Consider the following 18,362-nt stretch of genomic DNA (forward strand, 5'->3'; position numbering starts at 1 on the left):
TAGGTTGCATTTATATTCATTATGTTCACTATGAATCTATGCATAGATAGATATAAGTAAATGACCACTTTATTATATATTTAAGTGTTATGCTTGAGAAGCAATTGTATGTTGAAATATATAATTACATGTATGGTCAATACTATTCATATATATGAATATATATTTATGTGTACATAACATGCGTATACCCTTAAATATTTATATGTTTATATACAAGTATATGTGTATATACACACATACATATGTATATATGTGGGATAGGACATAATACCCATGTATTTTATCTTAGAGTAATAAAGAAGACATTACGAAATATTTGTTAGAGAGGCTTTGATAGGATAAAGAACGACTGTCATAACTTTAAACAGTTTACCATTTTAAGGATATGTTATATTTTTTCAAATTTCTGGGACTTTTCAGAAACTTTCCTTCTGTCTGGAAAACCTTCCTGCTTGTCAGTATAATAAACTCCTTCTTGCATGTGTTGAGAAGGATATGACTCCTTCCTTGATAGGGCTCTGTTTTCTAACATAACTGGTCTGCTTCCATCATAGGACTCATCACATGGCATCAGCATAATGTATGAGAGTCCCTGTGTATTTCTTATGTCTGCAGTAACAAATTACCAAAGCCATAGTGGCATAAAACCACACATATTTGTTATCTCACAGTTTTGTGGTTCAGAAGACTGACACAGGTCTCACTGGGCTAAAATTAAGGTGTCAGCAGTTCTGTGTTGCTCTCAAGAGGCTCTAGGGGAGAATCCATTTCTTTGCCTTCTTCCAAGTTCTACTTTCCACAAAGTACAAAACTACAAACACAGTGCAATTCTTTGCCTTTTCCTAATAAAGATCACCTTTCATCTGGTTTCTTCTAATAATGTGTTCCTCACATCTAGCTGCAATCTCATCAGAATGGCCTTTTCTGCCTCATATTTCTATACCATTGTGTTCATGATTTTTACATATTCTTTAAGAAGATGAAGACTTTCTCTCAGCCACCACCTTTTTTTTTTTTCCTGAGCTGTCATGAAAATTACCCTAACATCCACATTTTTAGCATGCACTTTAAAACTGCTCCAGCCTCTACCCATTACCCAGTTCCACTTGGACAGTTTTAGGTATTTGCACAGCAACACACTACTTTTTGGTACCAAAATTTGTCTTAGTGACTTAAACAATGGACATTTATGCTCTCACTGCTCTGGATGCTACATGTCCATAATCAAGGTACAATTAAATTTGATTTCTGTTGAGAGATCTCTCTGGCTTACAGACAGCCTGTGCTTGGGGGGAAGGAGTTCCCTCTCTCTTCCTACTCTTTTAAGGTCACTAATCCCATCATAAAGATTTTGCCTTCATGACCTAATCTAATCAATTTCCAAAGGGACCATTTCCAAATACCATCACATTGGAGATTGGAGCTTCAACATGTGAATTTTTGGAGGGACACAAGCATTCTTTCCACAACAAACAGTATGTGATAAAGTGCATGTAGCAAAATGTTAATTGTAGTATTTAAGTGGCATAAGTATGGGTGTTCACGGTAAGTTTTTTTTTTTTCCTTTTTCCTCTATGTTTGAAATTTTTAATAAGATTTGGGGAAAAAAAAGTTAATCCAAGCCTTCAGCTTAGCAAACCAGCTCTATAAATAGTTGTTGAAAGATTGGTAAAATTCAGTGGAAATCTGTTTGCCAATTAGCTTTGAGGTTAAGCTGGAGATCAGGACAATCTGTCATTTTCATGTTTCTGATGCACTGATCCTTTTCTGGAAAGCATTATGCAATATGATCAACACTCCATTTGGAGGTGCTTATGTGCTGAAGGAGCAGTTGCTGCAACAATCTTGATGATTAGAAGTCCATGCAACTAGTCCCAGCATCTGGGCTATTGTTGAACGTGAGCTGTAAAGCAGCAGGTGTCTTGTCTCAAGCAGTCTTCTGGGAGTCCTAAGGTTACTGTGCATTACAGAGGATAGATTTTATCCAGTTAAGTATATAACATGCTATAATACTCAAATGGAAGGAGAATGAGTGGGAGGTTGTTCAATAATTCTCAGGTCCAATTACAAACATTAAATTATATGGTTTGTTTCATTTATTCTTCTCCTATCCCCCTAACCCCCCATGTTGCTTCTCCATATCCTCATATCAGGGAGATCATATGATAGTTGTCTTTCTCCGATTGACTTATTTCACTAAGCATGATACGCTCTAGTTCCATACACGTCGTCGCAAATGGCAAGATTTCATTTCTTTTGATGGACTCTGAAAAACAACCTGAGGGTTTTGAAGGGTCAGGGGTGGGAGGTTGGGGGAACAGGTGGTGGGTAATAGGGAGGGCACGTTTTGCATGGAGCACTGGGTGTTGTACAAAAACAATGAATACTGTTATGCTGAAAAAAATAAAATGGGAAAAAAATTATATGGTTTGTTTATGACCATGTCTAAGAAAGAAAATACATTTTTTGGCAGGTAGTAAGTTAGCAATTACTTCATTTAGTCATTTAACAAGTATTGTTTGAGCACCTACTATGGCCAGGTCTTGGGTTCCGTACTGATTTATATATATATGGGGAGAGAGAAATTAGTGACAGACCTTGGGATGGGTTACCCACCCTCATCTCTAGTGATATCTCCTGGAGACCTCTCAGAGGGGCTGTTCTGGTTCAAGAACAAAATCGATTTTTGAAGGATGAATAACGAAATCACCACAGAGAGTAGTGTACTTTCTGACACATGCAGTGCTAAACTCGGATCTACCTTGTGACTCATCCTCCACTCTCTGACTTTGGTCATGGTAAAATGAGGTCTGGAAGTGGCATCCTTGGAAGGACAAATGTAACAAGGTCAGTCCCAGCTAAAGGAATGCCTGGAGTGGATGTTTAGATTAGTTTTTCCCTAAATAATAGAAGAGAAGAGATAGAAAAACGGTTTTCAGTTATTTAATCCAGCATGGCCCAGTATAGAACTACCTAGGGATTTAAGCTGAGAATGGTGCTAATAATGAAAGGAGAACATCTTTTTTGGAGTGACCATTATATACGTATGTATTTCTGAAAGTATAAGTTAGAATCATTCCAGAGGTAAACATCCCCCCCCCCCCCAGAGGTGAACATCTTATCAAGAGTCAAAGCCTAAAATCTCTACCCATCTTTTCTCAGGAGACCAATCTTATATTTAGCTTAGGTAGCTTAAAAGGGAAATTAAATATGCACCCCTATAATGACTGATTATTATCCTTAATCTTGTTGTGATAATAGTAAATACTATTTTCCTATATCCTTTACCAGTTTTTTAAGATCAGGAATTTCCATTTATTCTTATTTCTATTCCCAGTACCTAGTATAGTGGTGTATTGTTACTTAATAAATGTTTTTTTTACTGAATTAAAGAAATAGCAGTTAATTGTTACAGTCTGGATGTGTACCCCGTAAATTCATATGCTAAAACCCTAACTCTCAGTATGGATATATTTGGTGTTGGGATCTGTAGGGTAGTAATTAAAGTTAAATTAGTTCAGAGGGCAGGGTCCTGATCCGATAGGATTGTTTCTTTATAAGAAAAGACACCAGAGAGATTGCCCTTTTTGTATACACCCACAGAAAAAAAAAAGGGCATAGTAAGGACATAGTGAGAAGGGAACCATCTGAAAATCAGGAAGATAGCTCTCAGGAAAAACCAAAGCAGCTAGAATATTGACCTTTACCTTCCATAACTATGAGAAAATAAAATTTAAGTTTCTGTTGTTTAAGGCATCTAGCTTAGTGTACTATTTTGTGGCAATCAGAGATGGCTAATGTAGTAGTCCAACTAACATGCAGTAAATGCTAGCACATTTTAAAAGACAAAGATATTCATTCCATCTGTGGAAAGTGGATGATGGCAATGAGGAAGCAACATTGGAGAACCTTGAAACATGTAAGATACTTTTTCCAGTAAGGGGGACCATAATAAACAAAGAGGAGCAAGGGGGAAGGATTGGAATTCAGATCGCAAAAAGGAGATGACTTCTCTGAAATTGGAGTTTGAGAATTTCAGTATTGAAGGATAATTTTATGTCCAGCGAGGGCCTTTAAATTTATTTTCATAAGCAACAGAGAGTGATGAAAGTTTGAGCAGAGATACTAATGTAGTCAGAGCATGTTTGAAAGGAATGGTTTCCATGTTCAGGTTTGCTGTCTGAGAATAACTGACATCAGAAATGACTTCACCATTGACAGTCCCAACAGGATAACCCCATCCTGTATGTAATACGTCAGCCCCAAATTTGTATGTGATACTCACATAGTTACTGGGTAGTCATTGGTTACATCACTGCTAGTACAAAGGTTAGTTTGGGGCCAGCTCTTATCCAAGCAACTTATCCACCCAGGGTCACAAGGAATCCATTGCAAGAGGAAACAGTAGCTCAGGAACCTTCTTAAATTTACCACTGGATTTATTTCCAATTCCTTTGTAATCTCTTCCTTAGAGCAGTAAATTCTGAGCTCACAGAGCTTTGCATTTAATTCCTGTATTTGGATTGTGAGAGCTTTTAATACCTGTGGACTTGGCAGTTGCAGAGAGTAAAATGCATCCCCATTAATCAGAACTGGACTGAGTCATGTTACACAAACCACAGATTTCTACAAGAAAATTAAAAGGCAATATCATTTCACTTCTGCTAAATGTTTTCTTATGATTCAAGGGGAGAAATGGGACACTTTATATTGTGTCCAGTGATGTTGCCAAAAATATATCACCAAGAGACACGACAAATGAATGTATAAATAGGAATTGCTTAGAAGGGGTTAGTCATAAATCACTGAATGAGCCGGAACCCAGGCTTCTTTTTTTGTGTTGCTTAAAATGTGAAACATTATTGGTGACTTCTAGAAAAACAATTTGACTTTTGTACAGTTGCTTTAGAGGGTTATGGGAAATAAGAGAGTGTAATTTCCCTAGGTGAAATCAAAGGCAAGATACAAAATTTTCTGGTGACTCTAGGAACATATAAACTCTTCTGAAAAATGTAATGGAGATTGTTAAATGAATAGCAATGGTGTGGTTTCTACAATCATGAATTTTCATCATAAACATTTAGAAATCTAGAGTATGGTGATGGGTTGGCTTTAGGTAAAAAACGCACTATAATAAATTGAATTGAAGCAGCAGCAACAATATAGGACTTTCTGTTGGGATCTTGTAATTCCTCCAACATGTTTACTCTTGGAAAATCTTGCTCTACATTTAAAAGAAATTGTTTTAATGATGTCCTGAGTTATAGTCCACACAATTTTCTTCAGGAAAAAAAAATTGTTTTAAAGATGCTAAAGTGGGAATTTACAAATTATAGATAAAAGACACTAAGACCTTCCCAATTGAAGTGCTAAACATTTTAGTAAAGCTGCAGATACTGTTGATGCTAAACAAATCTTTTAAATTTTTTCTGACCTTAATATTCCTATTATGTCATTCTCTTTTTGGTTAAAATTAGTACATTTCCTTTTGCTTTAAAGCACGCCTGTTGAGATTGCTACTTTTATTTTTACAAAGCCTATAAAGAAGTTTGGAGGGTGGTGAATTTGTTTAAACATCAAATACAACACAATTCCTTAGAAGATAGGAGTTAGTTGAGAAGGCTTAAGGAATTGAATATGATTCCCAAAGGGCTGTAACTTCTCAATGGCCTTTGGTGTGTGTGTGTGTGTGTGTGTGTGTGTGTGTGTGTGTGTGTGCTGAGTTTTGGTGCATAATAAACTGAAACATTTATTCATGATCTTTTGGGGTTGGCAATGTGGTCTGGGCTCAGCTGGATGGTTCTCTTGGAGGTCCTACCAAGGTTCACTCCTGTGGTTGCCACCAGCTAGAGGGCTGGTTGTAGTCAGCTTTTTGGTCCAGATATTGGGGGTTTGGCTGGGGTAATAGGGACAACTGAACCACATGTTTCTAGTATCTGATAGGTAAGGCCCAAGTTCTTCTTATGATAATTGGGTTCCAAAAACAGCTAGAGAAGGTAAGCTCCAGTGTGCAAATACTTTTAAATTTTGCTTTCATTCTGTTTGCTAATGTCCCACTGACCAAATCACATGGCCAACTCCAGATTCAAGGTGTGGAAAAATGGACTCCAAATCCCACGTGGTTTGGCCTTTCCTTTATATAGGTTTGCTGAAAATAATATTAGAAATTTCAATTCCTGGGCTCTTAAAGAAAGGAAATGCAAAATTTTGTAACCCTGTGTGTGTGTGCACATGAGAGAGGGATTGATTGACTGTTTCAGTTAACCTATCCTATTCAACTCTTTCTTTAATAATATCCCAGTAGTGGATGAGTATCCTAACTCTACTACTTAATAGCTGTGTGACTTAGGGCAATTTCCTTAGCCTCTCCATTCCCTAGTTTCTTCATTGCCTTATGGGACTCAGAATAGTAATGTATCTCATAGGTTTATTTTGAGAATTGAATGAGTTAACAACTGTACATTTTGGAAAAATGCCTGGGACACAGTGTGTACTAAGTTAGTGTTAGTTATTACCAGTTTGGGTCCTATACCTCTCTATTACTTTCCTATCATTGCTGTAACAAATCACTGCTGACTTAGTGGCTTAAAACAACACACATTTATTATCTTACAGTTTTTATTATGATACATTTACTATCTTACTGGGTGACCTTTGGGTTTCACTGGGTTAAAATTATTGTGTCAGCAGAACTGTGTTAATGTGTTTCCTTGTCTTTTTTTTTTTAGCATCTAGAGGTTGCATCCATTCTTTGGCATATGGGGAGTTCTTTTGTCTTCAAAGCCATTAATGGCCAGTGGAGTCTTTCTCACATTATATCACTATGACCTCTGCTTATGTTGTCACATATTCTTCTCTGACTCTCTTGCCTCTCTCTTTTACTTATATGAACGCTTGTGATTACACTGTGGTAAACTGAATAATCTAGGAAATCTCATCTCAAGATACTTAAAATAAAGAAATCTCTTTATCCATGTAAAGTAACATTGTTACCAGTTCTATGTATTATAATGTAGACATGTCTGGTGGGGTCATTTTTCTGTCTGTCCCAAATATTCTTGATCATTCATCTTGGATCATATATCTGTAAAGAGAAACCTTTTGAGAAGGTTTTACTTAGCTGTGGCTATTTAGGAAATTGTTCTATACCAATGAAGAAATTCTAAATTCCTTCCTCCACAATGATGGGAGTATCTGAGCCCACTCTAAACCACCAGGAAGGAGAATAGATTTTTTGAGTGCTAAGAAAAAAGTGGTTAACCATCATCTATCAGTTAGAGGAATGTGATGGAGAAAATGCTATATATTCACCAAGCTCTATTTTTTCTTTGGCATTCAGCTTTGACATACTTCATTCCTGTTGCCTCTAAGTATGATCATGAAGCAAATTCTCACCAAGGACACGAGGCTGTCATTGATCTGTGTCACATCTGAGGTGAATCAGTTAAGAGCAGCTATGTTATCCTCAGGATAACTTTTTTGTTAAGTGGTTGCATATAGGAAGTTCACTAGAGGACTCTGAGACCCTAAGAATGATTAGGACACAAGATAGAACTATCCTGGGTCCCTGAGTGACAGTGTGGTTCAGTGCTCCCCCTTCCTGTTAAGGCATTGATAGTTGAGGTGGCTTGCTTCAGCCTACCATGACTAAGCAGTTACTGGTCTTCAGAAAGATCCTTTAGTCTCAGCTTTGAAGCCTTAGTGAACTGAGATATTGTTTGTGCTCCATCTTGACCTCATTCATTTCCTTCCCATTCCTGGACATCAAACAGAGACTTTAGATATTTTGCTAGACTATAATATAATTTAATTTAGGGTATACTGTAAAGGGGTGGTTTTTGATCTTTTCATTCTTCTGATCAGAATAATCTTCACAACACTGTAGAATTTAAAGAACCAGAAGATCTTCAAGAATCCTCTTATCTTGTCTCTATACCACATTAGAAAGTAATGGAACAATGTATCATTGGTACCATACCAATCCCAGTCTTATTTATTAAAATAAAAACTTCTTAAAGACAAAGCATAGTGACTTTTTTTTTACTATGTACCTTGAATTGTACTGAGAGGAATATCTTAAATATAATAAATAGATGCTTAATAAATATGTACTGAATTAAACTGAAGTAAAATCCACATAATACTGGATCTATAAGTTGCTTAAAACCTGAGTCTTCCATATACCTTCCCCAGCTTATTTTTCTTCTTATATATTCTGAGTTGTTTTAAGGAGTACTCTCAGTCTCTGGTTAATTTATACTTAACAATAAATGTCTTGGAAGTATTTACTTCAGAATATTTATTTTTCCTTTCCTAGTCTTTATATTACATTAGGATATTCCAACCAGTATATCTCTCTTACAAGAATATGATAGAATTAGTAGCCTGAATGAGTACCCTATTGTATCAGCTAGGAACTTGGCTTTCCAAACATACTCATTTGAAGCTGTATCTTCAAATAATAAATTAATTAAATAAAAGAAAAGAAAGGAAGTAGCAGATATGAGACAGAGAAGGTCATCTTCTCTGAGACAGAGAAGGTGAAAATATGAACTAATATTTAAACATGAACAAAGAACTTCCAAAAAATCTGGAAAACTAGCCAGATGTACTCTATATGTGTGTGTGTGTATGTGTGTGTGTGTGTGTGTGTGTGTGTGTATAGTCAGAATAGATGGGTTTATGTAATTGTATCTAATTTACATGCTCTCCTGGGGAAAATTCAAATTATTGGTCAGGGTGCTCTCTAAGTAATTATGTTACAAAAAAGGGAACAGACTAGCAGGTCCAGGGCTGTGGTGGAAATATGCTATAATGATATAAAATGTATACTGACTCTTAAAAGCAAGAGTATAGAAGAAACTGGAATACGTTATAAGGGGTATTCAGGAATTTTAAATGGTTAAGCACTGAGATTTTAACTCTTATATATGCCTTTGAAGGTTAGATCCATATGCTCAATTTTGTAATCCAAATTTGGTCCTAGGGGATTTGAGAAAATGATACTGTGGCTATGTCCTCCATTTGCAACAGCCTGTTGAGTACTTCAATCTGGATTTCCCAGGGGCATCTCAAACTCTGCATGGCACAGAACTCATCCCTATCAGGAAATCTATTCACCCTTTTTCTGTGCGCCATCATTACTAAAGGGGTTACTAAACTCAGTTATTCAAGCACAAAAAGCCTTAGTCTTACTTTTGGCTCTCCTCTTCCCCTCACATGCCATACCCCTTTATAAACTCACTAGATCTTGGTTATCCTACCTCCAGAGCCCAAGAGCAGAATCTCTAGAGACTGTCAGACTGAAATTTAGGACCCAGTTCTGTCACTTCTACTTCTACTAATACTGCCACCACCGTCTTTCCTGCAGCTTTCTATTTTGCCTCTTCTCTCAATCAGGATCTCAGGACCTCTTACCTACGATGTTCTGCTGTGTTCCTCTCTGATCTCCTGGCCTCAGGAATGTTGTTCCAATTGACTTTTTTTCATATTGCTCTTACTCTTATCTTGCTAGTGTTTAGCTCTGACAGTGTCATCCCCATTCAAAGAGCATCTGTGTTTCTCATGTCTCTTGTTCCCCAGCTTATGAGAGTCCCCTAACTATAGGAGAGGATATTCCACAGAAAACTTCTTTGTACTGGGTACTGCCTCAGCATGCCCATTAAAAGAGACCTCAAATATTTGAGAAAATCCAAGGTCAAATCTCAGCCCCTTGAAAGGAGTAGAAGCTTGGGTTGAAGTCCAAAAATAACATGTCCTTCTACTAGGAGCAGAAGTCTGTGTGTGTGTGTATGTGTGTGTGTGTGTGTGTGTCTGTGTGTAATGGTATTAACAATTTGTCCATTAAAAAACAGTCTCTTGCTTTGTGGTGCATTTTCTATCCATTGTTCCCATGAACCCCCTTAGGGTAGGACAAAAGGAATGGGTTAAACATTGGGCAAGAGCGAAAAATGTCTTCAAACCTCACACATGCAGCCTAAATTATAAGGACAGATTTTGTAGGCCAAAGCACTGTGGTAATGAACAATTTTAATTTCACTGGGGTGTTCTGGACCTCATACACTTTTCCAGGTGTTTTCAGTGCTGGTAGCAACTGGTGGGGGATTCATGATTTTGGAGTCCTGCTTGGGTGGCTTTCTAATTCATTGCAAGCAACAAAGCAATTTTAAAAAAATTCAATTCAGAGAAGGCTCTGGGAGCACTTCCTCTGTGGCAGCCACCACACATGGGCTGGCATATGAAGATACATAAGGGTCAGTCCTTGTCCTTGAAGCATTTAAAACTTCAAGGACAAAGGAGGGATAGACATGTAAATAACGCATTCTTCATGTTCTCTCTTTATTAAGAGAGGCCGTATAAATTTCTTTGGAAACATAGATGAGAAAGTAATCTGTCTGTGAGGAGGGTTACAATTTCCAAAAAGAAATTAATAAGAATGCATGAAGACAGAGACATGAAAATACAGAGGAATGAAAATGTCTAAGAACATCGATGTGGCTGGTATGCAGGAGTAGGGTACTTGGGGTCAAGCAGTGAGGCGAGAGAGGTTGGCTAAAATTTAAAAAGGACTGATGAATTAACTGAGTCAGATTGGTGTGCATTGTGTGGAGTTTCTGCCTTTTTCTGCAGTATTGACTGAACCATTTTCCCCAGAGAACCTTGCTATTATTTGTGGGATTCTTGGACAACTTTTTTTTTTTTAGTATAGGAAGTGATATAATCAAATCTATATCTTAGATAATATTGGTGGAAGAGTGTCCACGGGTTGAGAGACTACTTAGAAGAGTCTTGTACTAACTGAACTGAGATGATCAAGGCTCAAATGAGGGAAGAAATAGTGGGTTGTGAGAAGGGGAATGATGTGAGAGAAGTTTCAGCACTGTCATTGCAAAGACTTGCTAATTCATTGACTGTAAGAAATATATCAAGATCAACTCTGAGATTTGTAATGTAGACTATCGGGTTGGGTAAATGAAGATAAACTACATGGAACGAGCAGACAAATACGCAGTTTAGGAAGGGAGGTGATAGTTTTGTATATATTGAATTTGATGAATTTTGTGTCTTGTTGGACATATGGGAGGTGCCTGGGTAGCTCAGTGGGTTAAAGCCTCTGCCTTCAGTTCAGGTCATGATCCCAGGGTCCTGGGTTCGAGCCCCACATCGGGCTCTCTGCTCAGCAGGGAGCCTGCTTCCTCCTCTCTCTCTGCCTGCCTCTCTGTCTACTTGTGATCTCTGTCAAATAAATAAATCTTAAAAAATAAAAAAGAAAAAGAAATATAGGCTGGGAAGCAGGAATTTGGAAGTATGGAAGAAGGTGAGGCCTTGGAATGTAGATTTAACATAAAGGTGATCAACATAAAGGAGGCCTTTGAAAGGATATGGGTGATGAAGTTAGCCAAGGGACTGTGTAGAGTAAGAAGAGAAGCAATTTTGGGGCAGAATTCTCAGAAACGGTCTTTTAAGGATGAACATTCTCTTTTCCATTTATAATCTCTTCCCTTGGCCTAGAATTCCACCACTAGCTTCTTGCATCTTTCCATTGACTTGACATACATCTTGCATTTTATGCAATATTTTGTTTCAATAAAGGTTATAGCTATTTTACAAGAAAAAAATTTAAAAAAGGTGAAAAGCCTTTTTCCCTGTCTCCTTTGAAAAGGTGGTAAACTCCTATGTGGTAGGTTTGTAACAGGACATAAACTGAGCCGTGATTCCCACACAGGCACAGTTTAAATGGGCCATATCCACAGGCAACACCGTTAAAAATATGCAAATGGTGCCAGGTACAAAGAAGTACATAGTGTGAACACACAAACGGCAATTCATTGGTTTGCTGCACATGAAATACAGTCATTGGGCAGCACTGCCATCTGCTCAGAGGTAACTTTTCCACAAACCCGCCCAACACTGGATGGAGAACAATGGGAATAGAGGCAGTTGCTGGGCTGGTTTTCCTTTACACAAAAGACTGATTCTTAGCACTGCCAAAGGGAGAGGCTGCCCTCCAGCCAATGGCTGGGGCTTGAGCTGGTCCCTTTAGCCAGTTCTCAGGAAACCCCACATGGCCTGCAGAGACCTTGAAGAGGTAGGAGCCTTCACAACTGAGAAGGGGAGGCCTCTTTGAGAGGGGAAGTATCTTCAGAGAATTTCAAATAAGCCTCTTCTGAATAAACGCAATAAATGGAAAACATGGATAACACCCATAAGAACTTAAGATTTCATTATAAACATTTCCCAAGAGGCCAGAATACCCATGTCACTGTGGCACTGTGCCTGTGGGAGTCTGAAAGAACCTGGTGTTCATTTGTAAGTGGATGAGATGTTATGAAAAGCCGCCAAATACTAAATCCTAAGCAAGCAAACATTTACCTCTTCCTAATAACACTGGATGGGGGCACAGAGGTAGGAGAGTCGTGCAGTGGTATTTCACGTAGCTCTTGCCAAAAGCCACAGGCTTTTCTTTCTCATTTATTTTAAACTATCCTCTCCAAACTCACCGCATAGTTCAGATTGCCAAAGCCCTTAAGTTCTAGTGGTCTGCTTTCCTTTTCTCACACCCTTTTAAAGTATATTGTGATGTTTGATCTAATGCCAAAGATTGACCACTGGGGAAATTTGGAACTGGAGCTACTCAGTATTTTCTAACCAGAAGGGAAGAGGGGAATATGTAATTTCAACAGTGTTGCCTACACAGATGATTTCATCTGGTTGTTGTGGAATCTTTGTACTCCCAGAGAAATGCAAAAAAATATATATGAAAAAGAATAAAGTGGCATCCAAAACTCACAACCCATAATCCTATCATCCTGAAACAACCATTGTTGACATTTAATCCCCCTTTCTTGCAGTCATTACAATTTTTATTTCTAATGTAGTTCAGATATACTGGCTATTTGCACACTCTCTTTCTCTCTCTCTCTCTCTCTCTCTCTCTCTCTCTATATATATATACACACATAAATATATGTGCCCAAATATTTAAAACCACAGTGCTAATTACTTGCATTTTATTCTCACAAGGGTTGGGTATGTCTGTTTTGTAAATGATTATATAAATTAGATGCAGAAAGTTTAAAAGACTAACTTAATGTCACACAGATAATTAGGGTGGAATATGGACCCAGGTTCCCTGGCATTATGTCTATGATTCTTTCACTACAAATAAAGCAGCAAAATTTTGCTGCTGGAATTGTTCAGAAGGTTAAACAGCTTGAATTTCAACGGCCATGTTAATGGATAGTGCAGCTTGAACAGATTAGTATCCACCGGTGTTGAGCTTCAGTAATAAAGCTCTAGCTTCCCTGACCCCTGACAACATTGTTATAGAATAGTATACCAGGCTTAATTTTTAGTAATAATAATAATCATTATTATTATTATTTATTGAAGTATAGGTCACGTGTCCAACATGGTGATTCACCAACTCTATACATTATGCTATGTCAACCACAAGTATAGCTACCATCTGTCACCATATAATACTATTATATTAGCATTTACTATATTCTCTATACTGTATCTTTAAGTTTTCTAACTTATTCTGTAACTGGAAGCCTGTACCTCTCCTCCTTTATCTATTTTGTCCATCTCCTAGGCCATCTCCTCTGGTAATCATAAGTTTTCCATACTTGTGGGTCTGTTTCTGCTTTTGTTGGTTAATTTGTTGGTTTTAAAAATTCCACATATAAATAAAATCATATGGTATTTGTCTTTCTGCATATGACTTATTTCACTTAGTATAATACTCTCTAGGTGTAACAATGTTGTCACAATTGGCAAGATCTTGTTCCTTTTTATGGTTGAATAATATATATATATATATATAAAAATCACATTTCCTTTGTCCATTCATCTATCAATGGACATTTAAGTTGCTTCCATGTCTTGGTTATTATAAATAATGCTTCAATAAATATAGGAATGCATATATCTTTTCAAATTTGTGATTTTGTTTTCTGTGGGTTAAAGCCAGTAGTGGAATTACTGGATCATATGATAGTTCTATTTTTAATTTTTTTTGAGAAATCTTGAGTCTGTTTTCTGCAGTGGCTATACCAATTTACATTCCCACAAATAGTGGACAAGAGTACCATTTTCTCAATCTTCGACAAAACAGGAAAAAATATACAATGGAAAAAAGTCTCTTCAATAAACAGTGCTAGGAAAACTGGACAGCGATATGTAGAAGAATGCAACTCGACCATTCTCTTACACCGTTCACAAAGATAAACTCGAAATGGATAAAAGACCTCAACATGAGACAGGAATCTATCAGAATCCTAGAGGAGAACATAGGCAGTAACCTCTTCGATATCAGCCACAGCAACTTCTTTCAAGATATGTCTCCAAAGGCCAAGGAAACAAAAGCAAAAATGAACTTTTGGGACTTCATCAAGATCAAAAGCTCTTGCACAGCAAAGGAAACAGTCAACAAAACAAAAAGGCAATCCATGGAATGGGAGAAGATATTTGCAAATGACAGTACAGACAAAAGGTTGATATCCAGGATCTATAAAGAACTTCTCAAACTCAACACACACAAAACAGATAATCATATCGAAAAATGGGCAGAAGATATGAACAGACACTTCTCCAATGAAGACATACAAATGGCTATCAGACACATGAAAAAATGTTCATCATCACTTGCCATCAGGAAGATTCAAATTAAAACCACATTGAGATACCACCTGACACCAGTTAGAATGGCCAAAATTAGCAAGACAGGAAACAACGTGTGTTGGAGAGGATGTAGAGAAAGGGGAACCCTCTTACACTGTTGGTGGGAATGCAAGTTAGTGCAGCCACTTTGGAGAACAGTGTGGAGATTCCTGAAGAAATTAAAAATAGAGCTTCCCTATGACCCTGCAATGGCACTGCTGGGTATTTACCCCAAAGATACAGATGTAGTGAAAAGAAGGGCCATCTGTACCCCAATGTTTATTGCAGCAATGGCTACGGTCGCCAAACTGTGGAAAGAACCAAGATGCCCTTCAACGGATGAATGGATAAGGAAGATGTGGTCCATATACACAATGGAGTATTATGCCTCCATCAGAAAGGATGAATACCCAACTTTTGTAGCAACATGGACGGGACTGGAAGAGATTATGCTGAGCGAAATAAGTCAAGCAGAGAGAGTCAAGTATCATATGGTCTCACTTATTTGTGGAGCATAACAAATAACATGGAGGACATGGGGAGATGGAGAGGAGAGGGAGTTGAGGGAAACTGGAAGGGGAGATGAACCATGAGAGACTATGGACTCTGAAAAACAACCAGAGGGTTTTGAAGGGGCTGGGGGGGGGGAGGGAGGTTGAGGAACGAGGTGGTGGGTAATAGGGAGGGCATGTGCTGCATGGAGCACTGGGTGTGATGCCAAAACAATGAACACTGTTATGCTGTAAATAAACAAATAAAAAAAAAAGAGTACCATTTTCTCCACATCCTCACCAACACCTTTTTTGTATTTTTTATTGTAGCCATTCTGACAAGCATAAGGTGATATCTCATTATGATTTTGATTTGTATTTCCCTGATCATTAGTGAAATTAAGTGCCTTGTCATGTATATGCCAGCTGTATATCATCTTTAGAAAAATTTCTATTCAGATCTTCTGCCCATTTTTTAATAGATTGATTCTTGGTGTTGAAGTTATAAGCTATTTATATGTTTTGGATATTAACTCCTTATTGTTTCTTGGACTTTTGGCTAAGATCAAGTGTGGATATTAACTCCTGACTGGATATATCATTTGCAAATATCTTCTCCCATTCAGTAGGTTGTATTTTTGTTTTGTTGATGATTTCACTCACTGTGCCAAAGCTCTTTATTTTGGTGCAGCCCCAATAGTTTGTTTGCTTTTGTTTCTCTTGACTGAGGAGACATATCTAGAAAAATGTTGCTAAAGCTGGTGTCCCAGAGTTACTGCCTGTGTTTCTTCTAGGAGTCTTATGCTTTCAGGTCTCACATTTAGGTCTTGAATCCATTTTGAGTTTATTTTTGTGTATGATATAAGAACGTGGTTCAGTTTCATTCATTTCATTGCATGTAGCTGTCCAGTTTTCCCAGCACTATTTATTGAAGAGACTATCTTTTCCCCATTATATATTTTTATCCCTTTGGTCATGTAAGTATGAGTTTCTTTCTTGGCTTTCTATTCTGTACCATTGATTTATGTGTCTATTTCGTGTGTGTCAGTACCATGGTGTTTTGATCACAGTAGCTTTGTAGTATATCTTGAAATCTGGGAATGTCATACCTCCAGATTTGTTCTTTTCTCTCCAGATTGTTTTGGTTATTCAGGTTATTATTTGGTTATTCTTTTGTGGTTCCATCCATATTTTAGGATTATTTGTTCAAGTCCTGTGAAAAATGCTATTGATATTTTGACAGAGATTGCATTGAATCTGTAGATTGTTTAGGTAGTTTGGATATGTTAACAACATTAATTCTTCCAGTCTATGAGCATGGTATACCTTTCCATTTATTTGTGGTGTGTCCAGTTTCTTTCATCAATATTTTATAGTTTTCAGAGTACAGGTCTTTTGCTTACTTGGTTAAACTTATTCCTAGGTATCTTATTCCGTTTGGTATACTGTTGTAAATTAGATTGTTTTCTTAATTCCTCTTTCTTTTTTAAATATTTTTTAAAGATTTTATTTATTTATTTGACAGAGAGAGAGGGAACACAAGCTAGGGGAGTGGGAGAGTGAGAAGGGAGCCTGATGCGGGGCTCGATTCCAGGACCCTGGGACCATGACCTGAGCCGAAGGCAGCCGCTTAATGATTGAGCCACCCAGGTACCCCTCTTAATTCCTCATTCTGCTATTTTATTATTAGAGTATATAAATATAATAGGGACACCTGGGTGGCTCAGTATCCAACTCTTAATTTCAGCTAGGGTCATAATCTTGGGGTCATGGGACTGAGCCCCATATGGGGGACTCTATGCTTAGCAGGGAGTCTGCCCCAGATTCTCTCTTCCCCTCTCCCTTTGCCCTTCATCCCCACATGCTTTCTCTCTCTCTCCCTCTTTAAAAATAAATAAATAAATAAATATTTTAAAAAAGGAATGCAATAGATATCTGTATATTAGTTTTGTACTTGGCAACTTCACTGTATTTATTTATTCTAATAGTTTTTTGGTGGAGTCTTTAGGGTTTTCTCCATGTAGTATCATGTCATTTGCAGATAGTGGCAGTTTTACTTCTTTATCAATTTGGATGTCTTTTTTCCCCCTGTCTGATTGTTGGGGCTAGGACTTCTTATATATGTACATGAAGTAGTGAGCATAATCATCCTTATCTTGTTCCCAATCTTAGAGGGAAAGCTCTCAGTTTTTGACATGGAATATTGTGTTAGCTCTGGGTTTGTCATATATGGTCTGATATGTTGAGGTATGTTGCCTCTGTATCTATTTTGTTGAGAATTTTATCATGAACAGATGTTGAATTTTGTCAAATTTTTTCTGCATCTATTGAGATAATCATATGATTTTTATCTTTCATTTTAAGTTAGTATATCATGTTTATTGATTTATAAATATTGAAACCATCCTTGCTCTGCTGAAATAAATCTCACTTAAGTTTGGTAGATGATTCTTTTAATGTGTTGTTGAATATGGTTTGCTAATATTTTGTTTATGATTTTTGCATCTATGTTCATCAGGGATATTGGCCTATGGTTTCCTTTTTTATAGTATCTTTTCTTTTGGTATCAGAGTGTTTCTAGCCATATAGAATATATTTGGAAGGTTTCTTTTATATTTTGGAGTAGTTTGAAGAGAATATGTGTTAAATTTTTTTTAACGGTTTGGTAAAATTCATTTATGAAGGCATCTGGTACTGGATTTTGTTGGAAGTTTGATTCCAATTCAATTTCCTTAATAGCAATTGGTCTATTCATATTTTCTATGTCTTCCTGATTTAGTTTTGGAAGATTGTATCTTGGAATTTATCTATTTCTTCTTCTAGGTTGTCCTATTTTTTGGCATATGCTTTTTCATAGTAGTCTTTTATAATTGTGTATCTATGATGTTGGTTGTTACTTCTCTTTCATTTCTTATTTCATATATTTGGGTCCTCTCTCTTTTTTTCTTAGAGTAGGTAAATGTTTATCAATTTTATTTTTCCTCTCAAAGAAACTGTTGTTGGTTTCATTGATCTTTTCTATTGATTGTTTTGTTTTTGTTTTGTTTGCTTATTTCTATTTCATTTCCTCTCTTTATTATTCCCTCCTTCTTCTAATTTTAGGCTTTTTTGTTATTTTTCTAGTTTCTTTAGGTTTAAGTTGAGGTTTTAGATTTTGTTTCTTGAGGTAGACCTGTAGTGCTATAAACTTCCCTCTTAGAACTG

The sequence above is a fragment of the Meles meles genome, chromosome 1 (assembly GCF_922984935.1).
Source record: "Meles meles chromosome 1, mMelMel3.1 paternal haplotype, whole genome shotgun sequence".
Classification (NCBI taxonomy): domain Eukaryota; kingdom Metazoa; phylum Chordata; class Mammalia; order Carnivora; family Mustelidae; genus Meles; species Meles meles.